The 15,097-nt window shown below is 36.7% G+C and overlaps 1 long non-coding RNA gene across 1 annotated transcript in view; it reads left to right on the top strand.

Annotated features, from left to right (window-relative positions):
• The window catches only part of LOC115937777 (uncharacterized), a 94,812-nt gene that overhangs the window by 56,512 nt on the left and 23,203 nt on the right, over positions 1-15,097 (top strand). Inside the window, exon 3 of the long non-coding RNA XR_004073007.2 lies at positions 12,360-12,428. This is a non-coding gene — a long non-coding RNA (uncharacterized LOC115937777). The remainder of the gene's footprint in view (positions 1-12,359; positions 12,429-15,097) is intronic.

Below are 15,097 nucleotides of genomic sequence, written 5' to 3'. Positions count from 1 at the left end.
CCCCATCTCAATGAAACTTTCTTTCCTCTGATAAATAATTTTGTTTTTGTCAGCTTCCAATGTCTTGTTCTTATATTGAGATCCCATTTTGCTGAATAACTTTGTATTTTAAATTTACCCCAAATAAAAAAGATTTAAGCATTTTCAGCAACATCATTATTGCTTTATGTCTGGCAACTAGCAACTATGTCTCTTTCACTGGCTGTGTATTATTAAAACAACAACAACAACAAACAAAGCCTCTGGACTTGATCACTTTTCATAGTCACTACTGATTAGAATTTTAAAGGCATTTTTAATTCTCAAGATTTGTTAGGCATTCAGATGAGCACTGACTCACAACTTAACAGATAGAAAAGAAATCAGCTACCCCCCAAAAAAAAGATGCTGTGCAAATATAAATGTTAATAAAAATGGACAAGAAGACCACTGCACTGTTGCAATTTTTCAGGCTACTTTGACTTAAAAATATTATGTCCTAATACAGATTTGTCTGGGTTAGAGCTACTCTCCAGAGCTGTGTTAAATTTCTAAACTTTTTTTTTTAACCTGTATGATAGCCGTGGTTGAATAAATGAGAAATGAATGAATATGTGAAACATACATTTATATTCTTTTGGTTTTATGTATTTATTGTAATCAGGGCTCTCACTAAACTGTGATACAGCATAACACCATTGGTAGAGCTATCCCAAACTTGTCTTAAAAGACTCCGAGATTCACCTAAATAATTTTCAAACAAATATTGTTGAATTTTGCAATGCCATTCGACTGGCTTAATCAAAAGTATTAGGGGCTAGGGGCGCCTGGGTGGCTCAGTTGGTTAAGTGACTGCCTTCGGCTCAGGTCATGATCCTGGAGTCCCGGGATCGAGTCCCGCATCGGGCTCCCTGCTCGGCAGGGAGTCTGCTTCTCCCTCTGACCCTCCTCCCTCTCATACTCTCTGTCTCTCATTCTCTCTCTCTCAAATAAATAAATAAAACCTTAAAAAAAAAAGTATTAGGGGCTATACAATATGAGCATTTAAGGATGTCACTCATCTTTACTGATAACCCACACCATTCATCTCATAACCACATTTCACCCAATGTCTGAGTCTATGTTTATAATTGATATGAAGCAGCTATTTGGCCAAACATGATCCCATCCTTACCAGTTTTTTTCCATATTGCTGGATTTGGGAGTTGATTTACCCAGGCGTATTTTTCTAGGGAAATGTACATGGGGGCGGGTGAGGGAAAGGGAAGGGATGAAGAAACATCTTTATTCCAAGAAACATCTTTATTCCTGTCTATCCACAAATTTGAAAAGATCTAGGTAATTGTCAATTCTGACAAAGCCTATTTGCAATCCTTTGCATTGAACAAATTATCCAGACTACTTGACAAAATATAGTAATTTTTATAATATCACAATTTTCCAAATGAGCAGTGTCAAGTGATTCTAATGGAGTCCTGCAATGTCTTGGTATTCGAGTTGTGGTCATGTGTGGTATTTTGTTCATAGTAGGAGTTCAGTCTGGCTTATTGTCTCTTAAATGTACCTTGAGAAAGCTAATCTTATTATATTTTTGTTTGTCCTCCGTATTTGCTCAATTTTCTCTGCTTCTAAGCTTTCAGTGTATTGGTTGAAGCAAACCAACCTAGATTATGGTGTATTTAGTCTAGAAGAGCTCAATGGCCAATGGTAGGAAGCCCTTGGTGGCCCCATTTGTGGAGTTTATTGAGCCTGCTTGGTGACGTCTCCCTCCTCAGGTGTCATTTCTCTCTAGATCTCCATGGAAGACATACTACCTTGGCCACAGGCTCAGTGGGCCTCAACACCAATTTCATTTGGTGAATTCCTAGTGACTCAGAATACAGCTTATTTTCTGTATTGAATGACCGCTATGAAATAGGAAAGCCCACGGGGTTGGACTTCCCAGCCATGGCTACAGCTGATGGTGGGTCCAGAAGGGAATGTGCAGATCAACACATTCTCCAGAAACATTTAGTGGGGAGGATGCAGTGTTGGAATTTTTTTTTCAGAGTAACTGATTGTATTTAGTCCGATCTCCAATTCAAATATGATATTTTTGTTTGCTTCTTTAAAAAAATTGGGATACCAAAGAGAAATCATAATATATAAAGTACAAATGTAGACACTAAATAAACAGAAACTATTGTTTTCAGATGCCAAATCAGTGTCGAGAGACCTAATTGTGATTCTGAATCTGGCAGTGACTTGGTGTAAACTTCTATAGTAATTTCTTTGTCTGGAAAATGGGGATGGCACTCTATTTACCGCAGAGATTTCTTACAGGATTAAATGAGGTGATGAGTGTGGTGTGTGGTTAAATGTTTTGGAAAGGTGAAATTCCAGTGCATAGAAGAGAATTGGATGGGAGGCAGAAGTTCTGGGTTTTTTAAGCCTGTTGATTGTGTGACTTTGGGCACTTCCTTTCTCTGGAGCTGTCTCCACATCTACAAAATGTGAAAAATGGACTGCGTCATCTCTAAGTCATCTTGAGCTTTGACAACCTGTCTTTGGGGTTGATGATGAACATTAGGGAAGTATCTATTGACAACTAAGCAAGGTTCCAAGCTATACCCACAGTGGGGGTTTATAGGGTGCCCTTTGATTTTCTCTGTGTACAGGTTAATGCCCTACATTTCTGTTTGCTTCTCTTGCCTTTTTAGGGGCTGTTGCCCTGGAGGGTGCTCCAAAACATGGCAAGCCCCTGTGCGTCTAGATATTTCTGACAGCCAGAAGGATTTTTGTCTTAATGCCCAGCAGTGAGGTATCTTGCCATGGATTAGAGCGTGGGGCAAGGTTGGATATTCGGCGACCTCAACTTCTGTGTCTCTAAAAGTTCATCTCCCTTTAAGAACCTAACTTGATAGCTGAAAAAGATGAAGGTTCAAGATGGTTGAATTTTTACTGCCTTAATGTCACCTCTATTGATGTTTCCCCAGCATTGGCCCTAATGCCCAGTAAACAAAATCCTAATAGTCTAGTGGGTTTCTTTTCTTCAAAAAAATAAAAACAAAAAAACAGTGTACCTCTATCTTTCAAAAGTTAGGGCTGTTGGATGCTTGGACACATGATTTAGACTTCAAAGGAGATTTAAGTTTGGTGCAGACAGAAAACAGATGGTGGATAGTTTGGCAGGGGTAAAAAAAAAAATCTATAAGGTTTTTTTGACAAACACAGATTGAATAGAAAGTAAAGGATCTCAGGTGTCTACGAGTATTTACCTGAGATCTCCAAGTTCTCTCACAGCAAGAGGACTTTCTAAGATATATCTTAGAAATAAGACAATTTATGTGCTAAGCTTTCTTTGTTTTTAGAAACTACTTTGAGACCAGAATATAGATTTTTTTTAACACTGTAAAAAAGTTTGGGGCGCATGGGTGGCTCAGTCGTTAAGCATCTGCCTTCGGCTCAGGTCATGATCCCAGGGTCCTGGGATCGAGCCCCACATTGGGCACCCTGCTCGGCAGGAAGCCTGCTTCTCCTTCTCCCACTCCCCCTGTTTGTGTTCCCTCTCTTGCTATGTCTCTCTCTGTCAAATAAATAAATAAAATCTTTAAAAAAAAAACACTGTAAAAAAGTTAAAAGTTAATTTAAAAATGCATGCTAGCAAATATAACATGACTAAAAGAAAAAAAAAAAGGACCTTTCAGACATTTTCCCTCAAAGTTCCTAAGGTTAGCTTCCAATTTGTCCAGAGTGTGGTCAGTCCTAATAGGCACCAGCTGAGCTTCTTTTGAGCCTTCCTGTTAAAGGAGACCATTCAAGCTAATACCAAAAAGGCCCCATGTCAGGACACTGAATGAACAACGAAAACTTACATACATTTTTTTTTCTCTTTCCTTCCATTTCTTTTCACTGTAGGAATTGTTCTCTCTGAAACTCTTAGCAGTCCTGACCTAAAGGTACCCTATAGCTACCCATTGCAATGAGCTCTGGATTCCAATAGGAAGGAACACCCTTATCAGTATTTGATTCGGAGCTGTCTCTGGAAGGTCATTTTTCTGTGTGTTGGCGAGGCTCCGTGTCCCACAGCCAGCATCCTGTTCTTTCCCTCCTCCCGCCCTCTCACCACCACTCCGCCCCCCATCCCCACCCTGAGCCTGGTGGGAGAGGATCCAGGGGGTAGGTGGTTGACTACTGCTCTGCAGGGTGTGTGGTGAGTGAGTGACATGAGAAAAGAAGGATGGGGCAAATGACCAGCCTCTTTTTCTTCTTCTGAAAGGTTGCCCAAAAGTCCAATTCTCAATCTTTCGGTGTTGGTGGGTATTCTCTACCATATCCCTGACTTTTTATTTGGCAGTTCCTTCTTTTGAGCTCTTTGTCATCTATTGAAGAAGATAATCAGTCTAGAAAGCCGTATGGCCTCGGTAAGTCATTTTACCTCTCTTGGCTTCCTCCGTAGAGTGAATAAATTGAATTAGATGATCTCTGAGGACCGGACCCTTCTGACTTTAAAGACCAATGTTTCTATTACCAGGCAGGTAGAGGCAATAAGTATTTGTTAGATGAGTAAGTGATGCTGACGTTCTGTTCTTTGGACAGTGGAATGCCTGCATAGGATGGCAGAATAGGAAACTGCTTATACTGTAAACTTCATTTGCAAAGTAACTCTTTAGAGAAAAAAAAATCCCTTTCCTGTGAGGCATTTAAAGTTTTTTGTAGTACCTGTGTATGTATGTGTATGTGTTTATTCTGAGGTTGTTTCTTCTAACATCCCACTGAGCGCAGGTGGGAAGTCTTCAGTAGGGATGATCACATGGGCAGGAGGTATGCACAGCCTGTCCATCTGTCTGTCCGGTCTGTCCATCTGCATACGCACTGGGTGGCTCTGCAGCCAATGTCATTGGTCAGGGATAGATTGCCGAGTTTTTAGATCATTATAGATCTATTACAGCTCTTTTTATTTCTTGCATATTTGCCATGCTTTTTTGCTTTAAATGTTTTCTTCAGGAGAGTGGGAAGGGGAGGTGGTCAGCAACTAAGTTACTTATTGACTTTTCTGGAAAGTTTTTGGTGCCTAAAGGAAAAGATTGAGGACTGTCTTTGGATTCTGGTTTCTGATGCTTCCTTTGGTCCCATTTTGGAAGCAGTTCGCTTTGACTTCCTCTACATAAATTACCATATCAAGTGTAAACATTTCCACACATGTATTTTTGTAAATGTTGCACATGGGCATGTTGGCATGTCTTTTAGAATGAGGTTCTTAAGGGGATGGCATATGGCTGAGTGTTGATGGCCATGCCTTACTCAATTCTGACACTATCAAATTTAAATATTGTCTACTTACACAATTGTTATAGTTCCCTTATTTAAAAGGGGGGAAAAATGGAGAAAAGCATAATATGATATGCTTTGGTTACGATGGAAAGAGGAGATACCTTTATCTTGTCCCCCATACAGTTTTACCTCAGTGGAAAAAAAATGTGTGTGTCCTTAACTAGTTCAGTCATATATAAATAAATTAAAATGATAATTTTAAAACAATAACATTGCAAACATTATTAAGGTGGCTTTGTGGAAGGAGAAGATGCGAAAGGTAAAGGTTAAGACAGGATGTTCCAAGCAGTGTTCTTACCCTTAATACCATGGAAGACTAGCCTTCAAGATAGCTTCAAGTGTCGGAGCTTGCAAAACCCTTGACTATCCCCTTTGGTTTACGTCGGTTTTTGAGAGACTCATATATAGTAGATGATCATTACTAGAAAAATAAGTAGCTTGCAGACGAAATTGAAGCAAAAAGGTAATCTTAGCTTACCTATTTCTCCTTCTGATGATTTCCTACAAAAGGACAAGAGAGACCTTTCACCCTGGTCTTTATGACTGAGCATGACTTAAAATTTATGTCAGGTCAATTTCCAGTCTCTCCTCTCCCCACCCCCTAAGAAAATCCTTTTTATTTCTTACTCCTAGAAAACCCAACTAATCCAGTTATCCCCTCCTCTGATAGATTATAATTTTACTTGAGTGAAGGAAAAGTGATTTTTTTTTTCCCTCTGAGTTTCCATGAATTTGACTCTACAGAAAATTACCACCTTTGCATCTTGTGTAGATTGGGCTATATAGACGTCTACTGAATGATTAGACAAAACAAACCCATTTAAAACTACGTGACTCTATTTAGGATTTGGTGGTCCCTTGTCCCACTCCCTTTGCTCCCCAGTGCAAGCTGATTATGGAGGGGAAATATATACTCGAAATCCCACAGCTTCTTTTATCCAGTGCTCATCAGTGTTTGATTTAGCATGATGTCTCCAACAGGTATATGGGCAAGACTAGATGATGCCTGGTGATCCATCAGGTAATGAACTTGGAACAGTTCAGGGAGCACATTGCTACCTTAGCAGAATTTGCTGGAATTAACCACTTTCGAAGTGGCTTTTATTTAGAAATACGAGTGTGCTGTCATTGATGACAGAATAGAGACTTAAGGAAATTATCAAGAAAATTAGATTCAACGTGGAAAAATGAGAATATGGCAGGGACACCTGGGTGGCTCCGTTGGTTGGGCATCCGAGTTTTGATCTCGGCTCAGGTCATGAGCTCAGGGTCGTGAGATCCAGCCCCACGTCAGGCTCCACGCTGGATGTGGAGACTGCTTAAGATTCTCTCTCTGCCTCTCCCTCCGGCCCGCTCCCCACCCCCCAAAATAGAGTATGGCCTCGGTGGTAGGGAATTATTGTTAATTTGGTAGGAGCGATCATGACATTCTGGTTATGTAGCAAATGTGCACAATGAGGTATTTAGGCGTGAAATATCATGGTACCTGTCATTTCCTTTAGAGTACTTGAGCAAAGAAAAAAAAGAGAGATGAAGGAAATGTGACTGTTAACTATTAAATAGAGCTGATACGTGCATGGATGTTTGTTATATTCTCTCTACTTTTCTTTGCTTGAAAATTTCCAAAACAGACTGTAAAAACAAACAACCAAACAAATAAACCCTTGAGATCCAAACTTCTAGTGTTAAAAAATACCACACATATTAATAAAATAAAATCTTGTTGTGATAACTATTTGTGCATGCACAAGAGGGGACCATAGATTTGAAATTTCTCTGGACTGATAGGCAAATTCAACATTCTCAGGTGGGGCTTTAGTTCTTAAGAGTATGGTCATTACTGCACAAACCAGTACAAAAGGAAAATCCTGAGCAAAAATACAATTTATTTTATTTTTTGAATGCATTCAAAAGCCACAAGGAAAGCATGGTAGACATTAAAAATGAAGGCATATGCCTTTTTATTTACTTGAGCTAAATGCTGAGAAGTTTGGGGTACTGACCTCAGGACAAGGTGGAATGTTCCTTGAAGAAGACCACCGAAATAAAAGGGTTTGTGAGCCATGGCTTCTCGGATAAGAACTTGAGAGGCAATGAGAGGAGCCAATATGACCCTAGAAGCTAACTGAAAGTCCGAAGATAATGACATAAATTATAAAAATATAAACTGTACCAAGATTATTTTATTTTACTCTTGTTTGGAATTACCAGATTTTTTTTTTTTTGCACTTCTTACAAATTCTTTTGTCTTTTGAATAGTTATTACGACAGTAGCTGTGTTCTACCCAAGTAATGTAATACTTTTTTGATATGTTAGCATAGCTTTTGTTGATAACAAAATGTGTGTATTTATTTATTGCCATGAGGACCCAGGAAAAAAATATACAGAAAAAATTGTTTCTACATAAAATTCTGGCGTGTAGAGCCCGGCCTCAACTGTGTTGACTTTAGGTCCTTTGATTCTTTGCTGTACACAAATGCATGCTCAAATCTTTTATCACGTTTAATACATCACACATCGATGTAAAAATATTAATATTACCTGCACAGCCCTTGCAAACCCCAGTTTTCTTTATACAGGGAAGGAGACCTTTCATCCTGAACACCTATATCTTTTTTTTTTTTTTAAACACTACCTCCCAACGTGGGGCTCAAACTCACGATCCTGAGATCAAGAGTTGCATGCTTTACTGACTAAGCCAGCCAGGCGCCCCGATTTTTCAATTAATGCACATAAAATGGACTCATTCTCAAGTATGGGGCCTCTGGTGAGAAATGCATTCCACCAAATCGTTATCACCATTTGAAAAGACTTTCAACCTATACTCAATATGGAGGTAATTTTTTTAAAAGATTTTATTTGTTTATTTGAGAGAGAGAGAGAGCACAATCAGGGGGAAGGGTAGAGGGAGAGAGAGAGAGATTTCCAAGCAGACTCCGCATTAAGCGTGGAGCCCAATGTGGGGCTCAATGCCACAACCCCAAGATCATGACCTGAGCCAAAGTCGAGTCCACACTCAACCGACTGAGCCACCCAGGTGCCCCAATATAGAGGTGATTTTTAATAGATAGGAAGCTTCTGGTAAGCTTGCTCTTCCAAAAACTATTAGAGGTTGTTGATATTTACTGGTAGCAAAGCCTAGCCATGTGTTAAAAGGGGGGGCGGGCAAGCAAATCCAGAATCCCTGATTCCTTGGAATTTGCCCCTTTAGCAGGAAGAGTATAGTTCAATAAGTAAAGCCCCAGATTAAGAAACACAAGATATACATGACTTTTTAGTCTTAAAATTTAACTGTGTCTCTGAAGTTAACATTGCAATCATAAATGGCAGTTGTAAAAAGAAGCTGGTGCATTACTTCCGGGTCCCAGTCCTAGTCTTTCCACTAACTAATAGTGACCTCAGTGTCTTCATCTGCAAATTGAGAGATTTCCCATGAAATAATTGCTGACATTTCCTCAAACTATTTATTCTGTGCCAGGCACTGTTTTGGGTGCTTTACATTAAATTTCTTTCATTTTTCCCCAACAACACTATAAAATAGATATTCTGGTTATGCCTAATTCATCTATTAGGAGACTGAGATAATCAAGTGCTGGGTGATCAGAGAATTTTAGAAGTGGGAGGGTCCATGGAAATCATCATATCAAAGGTAGTGAGTGCATCATGGGGTTAAGGGTGCAAGCCCTGTACCCAAAATGTGTGGTTTTCAGACTTGGATCCTTCACTCATTAGAAATAAACCCCGAGCACATGACTTAATCTTTGTTTGCCTCAATTTGCTCATCTGTAAAATGGGGATAATAGAATCTGCATTATCTGGTTGTTAGGATTCAATGTGCAGTGCTTAGAACAGTGTCTGTCGCCTCAGAAGCTCTCGGTAAATGTTATAGATGAGGATGAGGATGGTAGGGTCTGGGGAAGTAAACACTGTTGTTTTCTTAGAAGAAGAATGTGTTACAGTATTATTAAGTGATTCCCCAATTAGGTCAGAAAAATGTTGCTGGTGGTACAGTGATGGTCTTAATGGAAAGAATGGAGTTAGCATTATCAGTGATCCAGAACGGTTTCTTAGAGAAAGAAAAGTATTAGGTTGAAGAAGCAAAGTGAAGTGAAGTGTTCGCCTAGAAAGGCAGAAAAATGTGTTAGGGTGTAATTCAGCAAAAAGTTTACAGATACAGTGAAAGCAGTAGCATGTACAGAAGTGAGGCCCAAATTTGGGTGCTCAGATGGAGTTATTCCAGTTTCTTTCGATCATCAGAGACACATATAGAATGCCAGTGCTAAATGGGACCTTGGAGATTGTCCTGTACAACCCCCTCATTTTACATTTTGCATTTTACAGTTTCTGTGAGGATAGAGTTTGGTGAAATTTAGCCAGAATCACAGTACAGTGATACCAGGAAAATTTGTGGTATGTTTAAAGAGGGATTTCAAGTAAGGATGAAGGGAACGAGGGAGGAAGTTCCTTCCATTTTGGAGTGATACCCAGGTTGGAAAGCAGAGTACAGAAGATTGTGAATTCCCCCTAATTAATTCAAAGAGGGAGAAATAGAAGGGAGGAAGAGAGACAGAGAGAGAGCACTCTTAATTTTATGCTAAACAGTCTGAGATTGGATTTGTAGTTAATGTTTAAAAGCCCATGGTAAGGAAAACTCTTATTTTATTATTTCTAAGAACTTGGTTTCCTAAAATGCAAAGGAAGTTTGGGAGAGAGTATGACAGTGTTAATTGCTCTGGCAAATGAATTAATCCATTTGCTGCTGGTGGTGTTGAAATTGATAAGTGGTTAACGTTAATCTGTTACTGTTTAGAATTAATAAATCTTGGCTTTCTAAAAAATCACTTTTAACTAAGTCTATGCTTAGTGCTTTCTTTTAAATAACTGAGTGTCTCAATAGGAACTAATGAGTCAGATTAATTTGGCGTGGAGTTCTGAGCCAGAGAGTGGGGCAGAAATCCTCTTTCTGAACACTGACAATGCTGTGCTGAGTTCCCTTTACAATCCTTGGAGCCAGGTTGGGTTGGAGGGGGTTTCTCTGAGGGGTTTAAAGGCTCCCCACTGTGCTTGCTCCCCGGTTACAATAGCCTTGGATTACTGAATGAGGACTAGTTTGTCCGTATACATGGAGGAAAAGAAGCCAACAGGACCAAGGCTGAAGTAGTGATAAGATTTTTATGGCTGTGAACCCACTTATGTATTATTCTTTATAAAAAGCATTTACCTACCATGTCAGTATTTTAGAAAGAGGCTTTTAGTTTGGCATATTTTTTTAATTAAAAAGGAAAAATATTGCCGTTATGTCTGGCCATATTACTGTTTACACTGTTGTAGGGGTTGGGGATATTGGAAGCCGTCCATATTGTATCCCTCAGCCTTGCCCAATACCGCAGCCCACCTCCATTGCTGAGAGAAAGGCTTCAGGAAAATGGGGGCAGCTGAGGAATAAAGACCTGTTAGTCTCAATCTTTCTTCTTTCTGCCGTTTGATTGGGCTCCCACTTCGTGATCTGCTTGTTGCGTTGTGTGATGGAATCAATTTGGAAACCAAGAAACTGAGGTGCAGCATGATTACAGGGTTATCTTCAATCCCTCGGGCGTGTATGACAAGGCAAAACGAGAGGCAGAACTCAAGCTTTTAGTCTGGGTGGAGGCCCAAGAGGTCATCCTGCTTCTGCCCTAGAAACTGGTTGGACCCGTGAGTGGTCAGTTCTCCTACCCTCAAAAGAAACCTCTCTGCACTTGCAAAATTGTTTGTACCACAAAGGACACATTAAAAAACCAATGGCTTAGGAAATCAAAGGTAGCCATGAGTGATGTAATAGAAAGGAGTATTTTAGTGGTCGGGCATATGAATTTTATAGGTTCTATATTGCTTTAAAGCATTACTGTTACGGGCAAGATACTTTCAGGGATGTGACTGGTGACATCTATGCTTAGCCTTCTTTCTTGTGGTTCTAACTCCCCTGTGCTCTCCAACTTTATTCATCCGCATGAGGACTCCAAATGGGACGTCCTGGTGAAGAACAGGGATTTGCAGGGGTCTGGTGCGTGAAAGCCCGCAAGTCCCTAGTGGTGAGTGAAAACTGGCTATGTTTGGAGTATGGAGAGGTGGCATTAGCCAGACTCTGACATATGCATCAAAACACAAAAACAAAATCAGAATGTGTCCTCAAATGTTGGGGAGAGGAATGTCAGACAAACCTTGTTGGTTTGTTAAAAAAAAAAAAAAAAAAAGCTGAGTGGGGTATGGCAGAATCATATAGAGGGAAGGAATAGAAAATAACTCTCTGAAAAGAAATTTGGGGGAGAAATAGTATAATTGATACTCATTTCCCCCTTCTGGAATTGGAAATAGTAGGTCTTTACATGCCCTTAAGGGAAAATGTAAAGAATCTGAAATTTTTCTAAGCAGAAATAATTTTTTCTTTGGAGAGAAGGAATGTGAGCTAATGAATGTAAACCTGTATTAAAATGGAAATAAAATTATGACCAGAAAGAAGGAGAGGGAGGAGCACGACAGTGGCTTTTAAACATTCAGTCTAAGTCTTACTCTGTCTTAAAGTATTTATTGTTTCTATCTTAGAGTATGTCATGTGTTAAATATCTCTTTTTGCAGAAATTGATTTGAAGCTAGAAAAGCCTTTGAAAATTACGAAGTTTAGGATTTGGACCTTTTTCTCTCACATGATTAGAAATTTAGGCTATAGAAACTATGTCTAAAACAGGCATTACTATGTATTAGAAAACATCTTAAAACAGATTAGGATAGTTATTGACAAATATATCAAAAGAGTATTAAAACTATTGAGTCATAAATAAGATCCACATGATATGTCAATAGCAGAATAAAATGCAGGACAACTAAGTATAAGAAAGTTATGATGGTTCTGTGGTAAAATTTAAAATTTAAATGAGGATGATTTTTTAATTGGCAGCATTGATTTAATTTAATTATATTTAAGCCTCGCTGTCTAAAGTTAGGACTCAAAAAATTCAAATATCCATCATCCTATTATGATTTTTTAGAGTGATCATAATCATTAACCTGTATCTTTTTATTTCTATAGGAAAATGTCAAGTTTTATCTTCTGAAGAAACTTGGAGACTTTTGTAAAGGTGAAACTTTTCATCTTTAGGTAAGGAAACATTTGCTATTATTTATCCATCTGTTGAAAAGAGGGCATTTCAATTAGAGAAAAGAAGTAACATGAATTTAAGCTTTGCTTATGCTAACTGATATAAAACATTATGAAGATGATAAAAAGCTGGATTTTTAAGTTAAAAAAACAAATTAGTTGAAAATTTTTTCATTAAAAAAATCAGTTTGTTGGGGGAAAAAAGAGGCCCCTTTTATGTACTTTCTAATAGACGGACATTATAATAGGATTCCCATCATCATCTTTTCTAAGTATTTAGGACATAACAAAATTAAAATTATATTTCAAAAAATCTAGAGACACCTAGAATATCCCTAAACATAAATATAAACATATATAATAATAAGAAATAGACTATTTTGATAAATTTGAAAGACTGGTCACTGTTTTAAAAGCAGGCCAGTGAAATAAAGTTATTTAAGGTTTGGGCAGTAACAAAGAAGCTTAAACTCTGGGATATATTCACATGCTAGGAAAATATTGCTTTGTAGGGTCATAATGTAAATATAAACAATTTGTTTAATCAGGCAAGAACCTGTCCTTTGTGTGTGACCTCTTTTCAGTTTTTATTTGTGTCATGCTGGTAACGTACGAAAAGGGAAGACAAACTAACTTTTTGAGCATATTAAAATATTAGCAACTCATTCTATTTTTGGCAGTAATTCTATTAGTGCAATTTACTTGCATGAACAGGATAAATCACATGTATGAAAATCAGATGTTTTAAAGCAGATAAAGTAAAAATGCAATTAAAATATCTAAACAATCATTTAGAGATGCTTTGAAGTATTTTATGAAGCTAAAAGAATGAAAGAAGTAGTTAGAGAAATTATACATAGAATCTGTTATAAAATATGCAAATTTGTACATTCTAGCTTTCTCACCAATATCACATTTGGAAAAAGAAATAAATTGCAATGTTTGTCTTCTATTAACATATATTGTCAAGAGCAAACAAAACTTCTAATTTTAAATATATGAAACAGTTACATATAAATATTTTTAAAAATGTAAGTTTTAATAAGGTATAATAAGGTTTCGGTCTTTAAGAAATACACGTAAAAATTCATGTGGTTAAATAAAATCTAAAAACTTTGGGAGAAAAGTACTAATTTTTTTTACATGGATTTAAAGAATTCATTTCTAGAATATATTTTTCTCCTTATAAAACATTCATATTAATATTAAATATATAGGTTAAGACTTACTTAAATTACTTAATTAGGATATACTAAACTTCTAAGTTATTTTCAAAAGAAGAATTTTGGTAATCTGAAAAAGATTCTAACATTATTCCTAATGTACTCTTTAAATAAAGTCCTTTAATATGTCAGTTTTAAATCTTATATTTTAAAAGATAAAAAATAGAAAAAACTAACTTCTAATGGAAAATATAATTTAATAGCACTAAGAGTTGTAAGCATGTTATAAATATACGAGGAGATCAGTTTCATTTCTGACTTGTTTTAGAAACTTTCTTACGAATCACATATTTTAACATCAGAAGAATAATATATAAAATATGCATTACATTTTTATGGTCTAGCAGATATTAAAAAATAGAGAGAAAAAATGTAACTTTGCCTAGCTAAATTCTAACTAAGATGTTAAGTTAAAATTAGAAAAATACAGAAGCTAAAATAGTCTAATGAACTAAAATTTAAATATATATGTATATATTTTATGTCTTGACATATAGCATTTACCTTAATTGTTAATGAAACTATATACTGTAACATGAAATAAAAAAATTAATGATGCAGAAGTATTTTCTCATTGTAGTTTACTAGATCAAAAAATTTACTAATAAGCTAAATGTAATATTAAGGGTCATGTTTAAAATAAGATTTTTTAGAGTTTTGCTGAAGATGTATCTTTCCCAAAGGGCTTTGAGTTTTTGTGTGTGTGTTAGGATTTCTGAGTTTTGTGATTCGAAATTCATGATACATTTTGAGTGCCCTTTCAAATGGCAAAATGTTTCTATGGAAAAATCAGACATTATGTACATTTTATTTTATATTTTGGTATGAGAAAAATAGCAGATACTATAGGAGAATCTAGTTGTTGTTTTAGTGCATGCATCAAATACCAAACAATTATTTTGTCTGTCAGTTACACGTCTGAGCAAGTTACAGTTTGTGTAAGTACATCTTACACATTTAATTTATATTGATGATACTGTGATCTCTAAATGTGATTTTCATATTTACTGAAATTATGGGCAATGTATTTAAAAGAAATGCATTTTAAAAAACTCGTTTTTAATTAAAATGAGAAACTTTAAAGGAGTTCATTAGCAAAATATGAGATTGTGCAGTTTTCTGAAAGAATGAACCCTTGGTTTTCTTTTCAAATTATATGAAAATGTTTCCTGACTGGTTGTTTGCTATTTTTTAAAGTCAGAAAGGGATAAAGTAGTAGTTATATGCTATTTCTGATTATCTTTCTATCAACAGAGAGAAAAAGGGAAAACAAAGTATGTTGACACAATAGAGTTTTCCCTTTAAAAAAAATGAACTTGAAATTGAAAAGATATATTGCCCATATCTGATTTTTCTTATTAGGACTTATTTAGAGTTGCATGAATTTTTTAAGGAAGTTTATCTTACAAAACGTAGAGATAGAGACTATTATAGTCAACTATAGGA

This window comes from Leptonychotes weddellii, chromosome 11 (assembly GCF_054177405.1).
Source record: "Leptonychotes weddellii isolate Sample4059 chromosome 11, ASM5417740v2, whole genome shotgun sequence".
Taxonomy (NCBI): Eukaryota; Metazoa; Chordata; class Mammalia; order Carnivora; family Phocidae; genus Leptonychotes; species Leptonychotes weddellii.
This window is presented reverse-complemented; position numbering and strand designations above follow the sequence as displayed.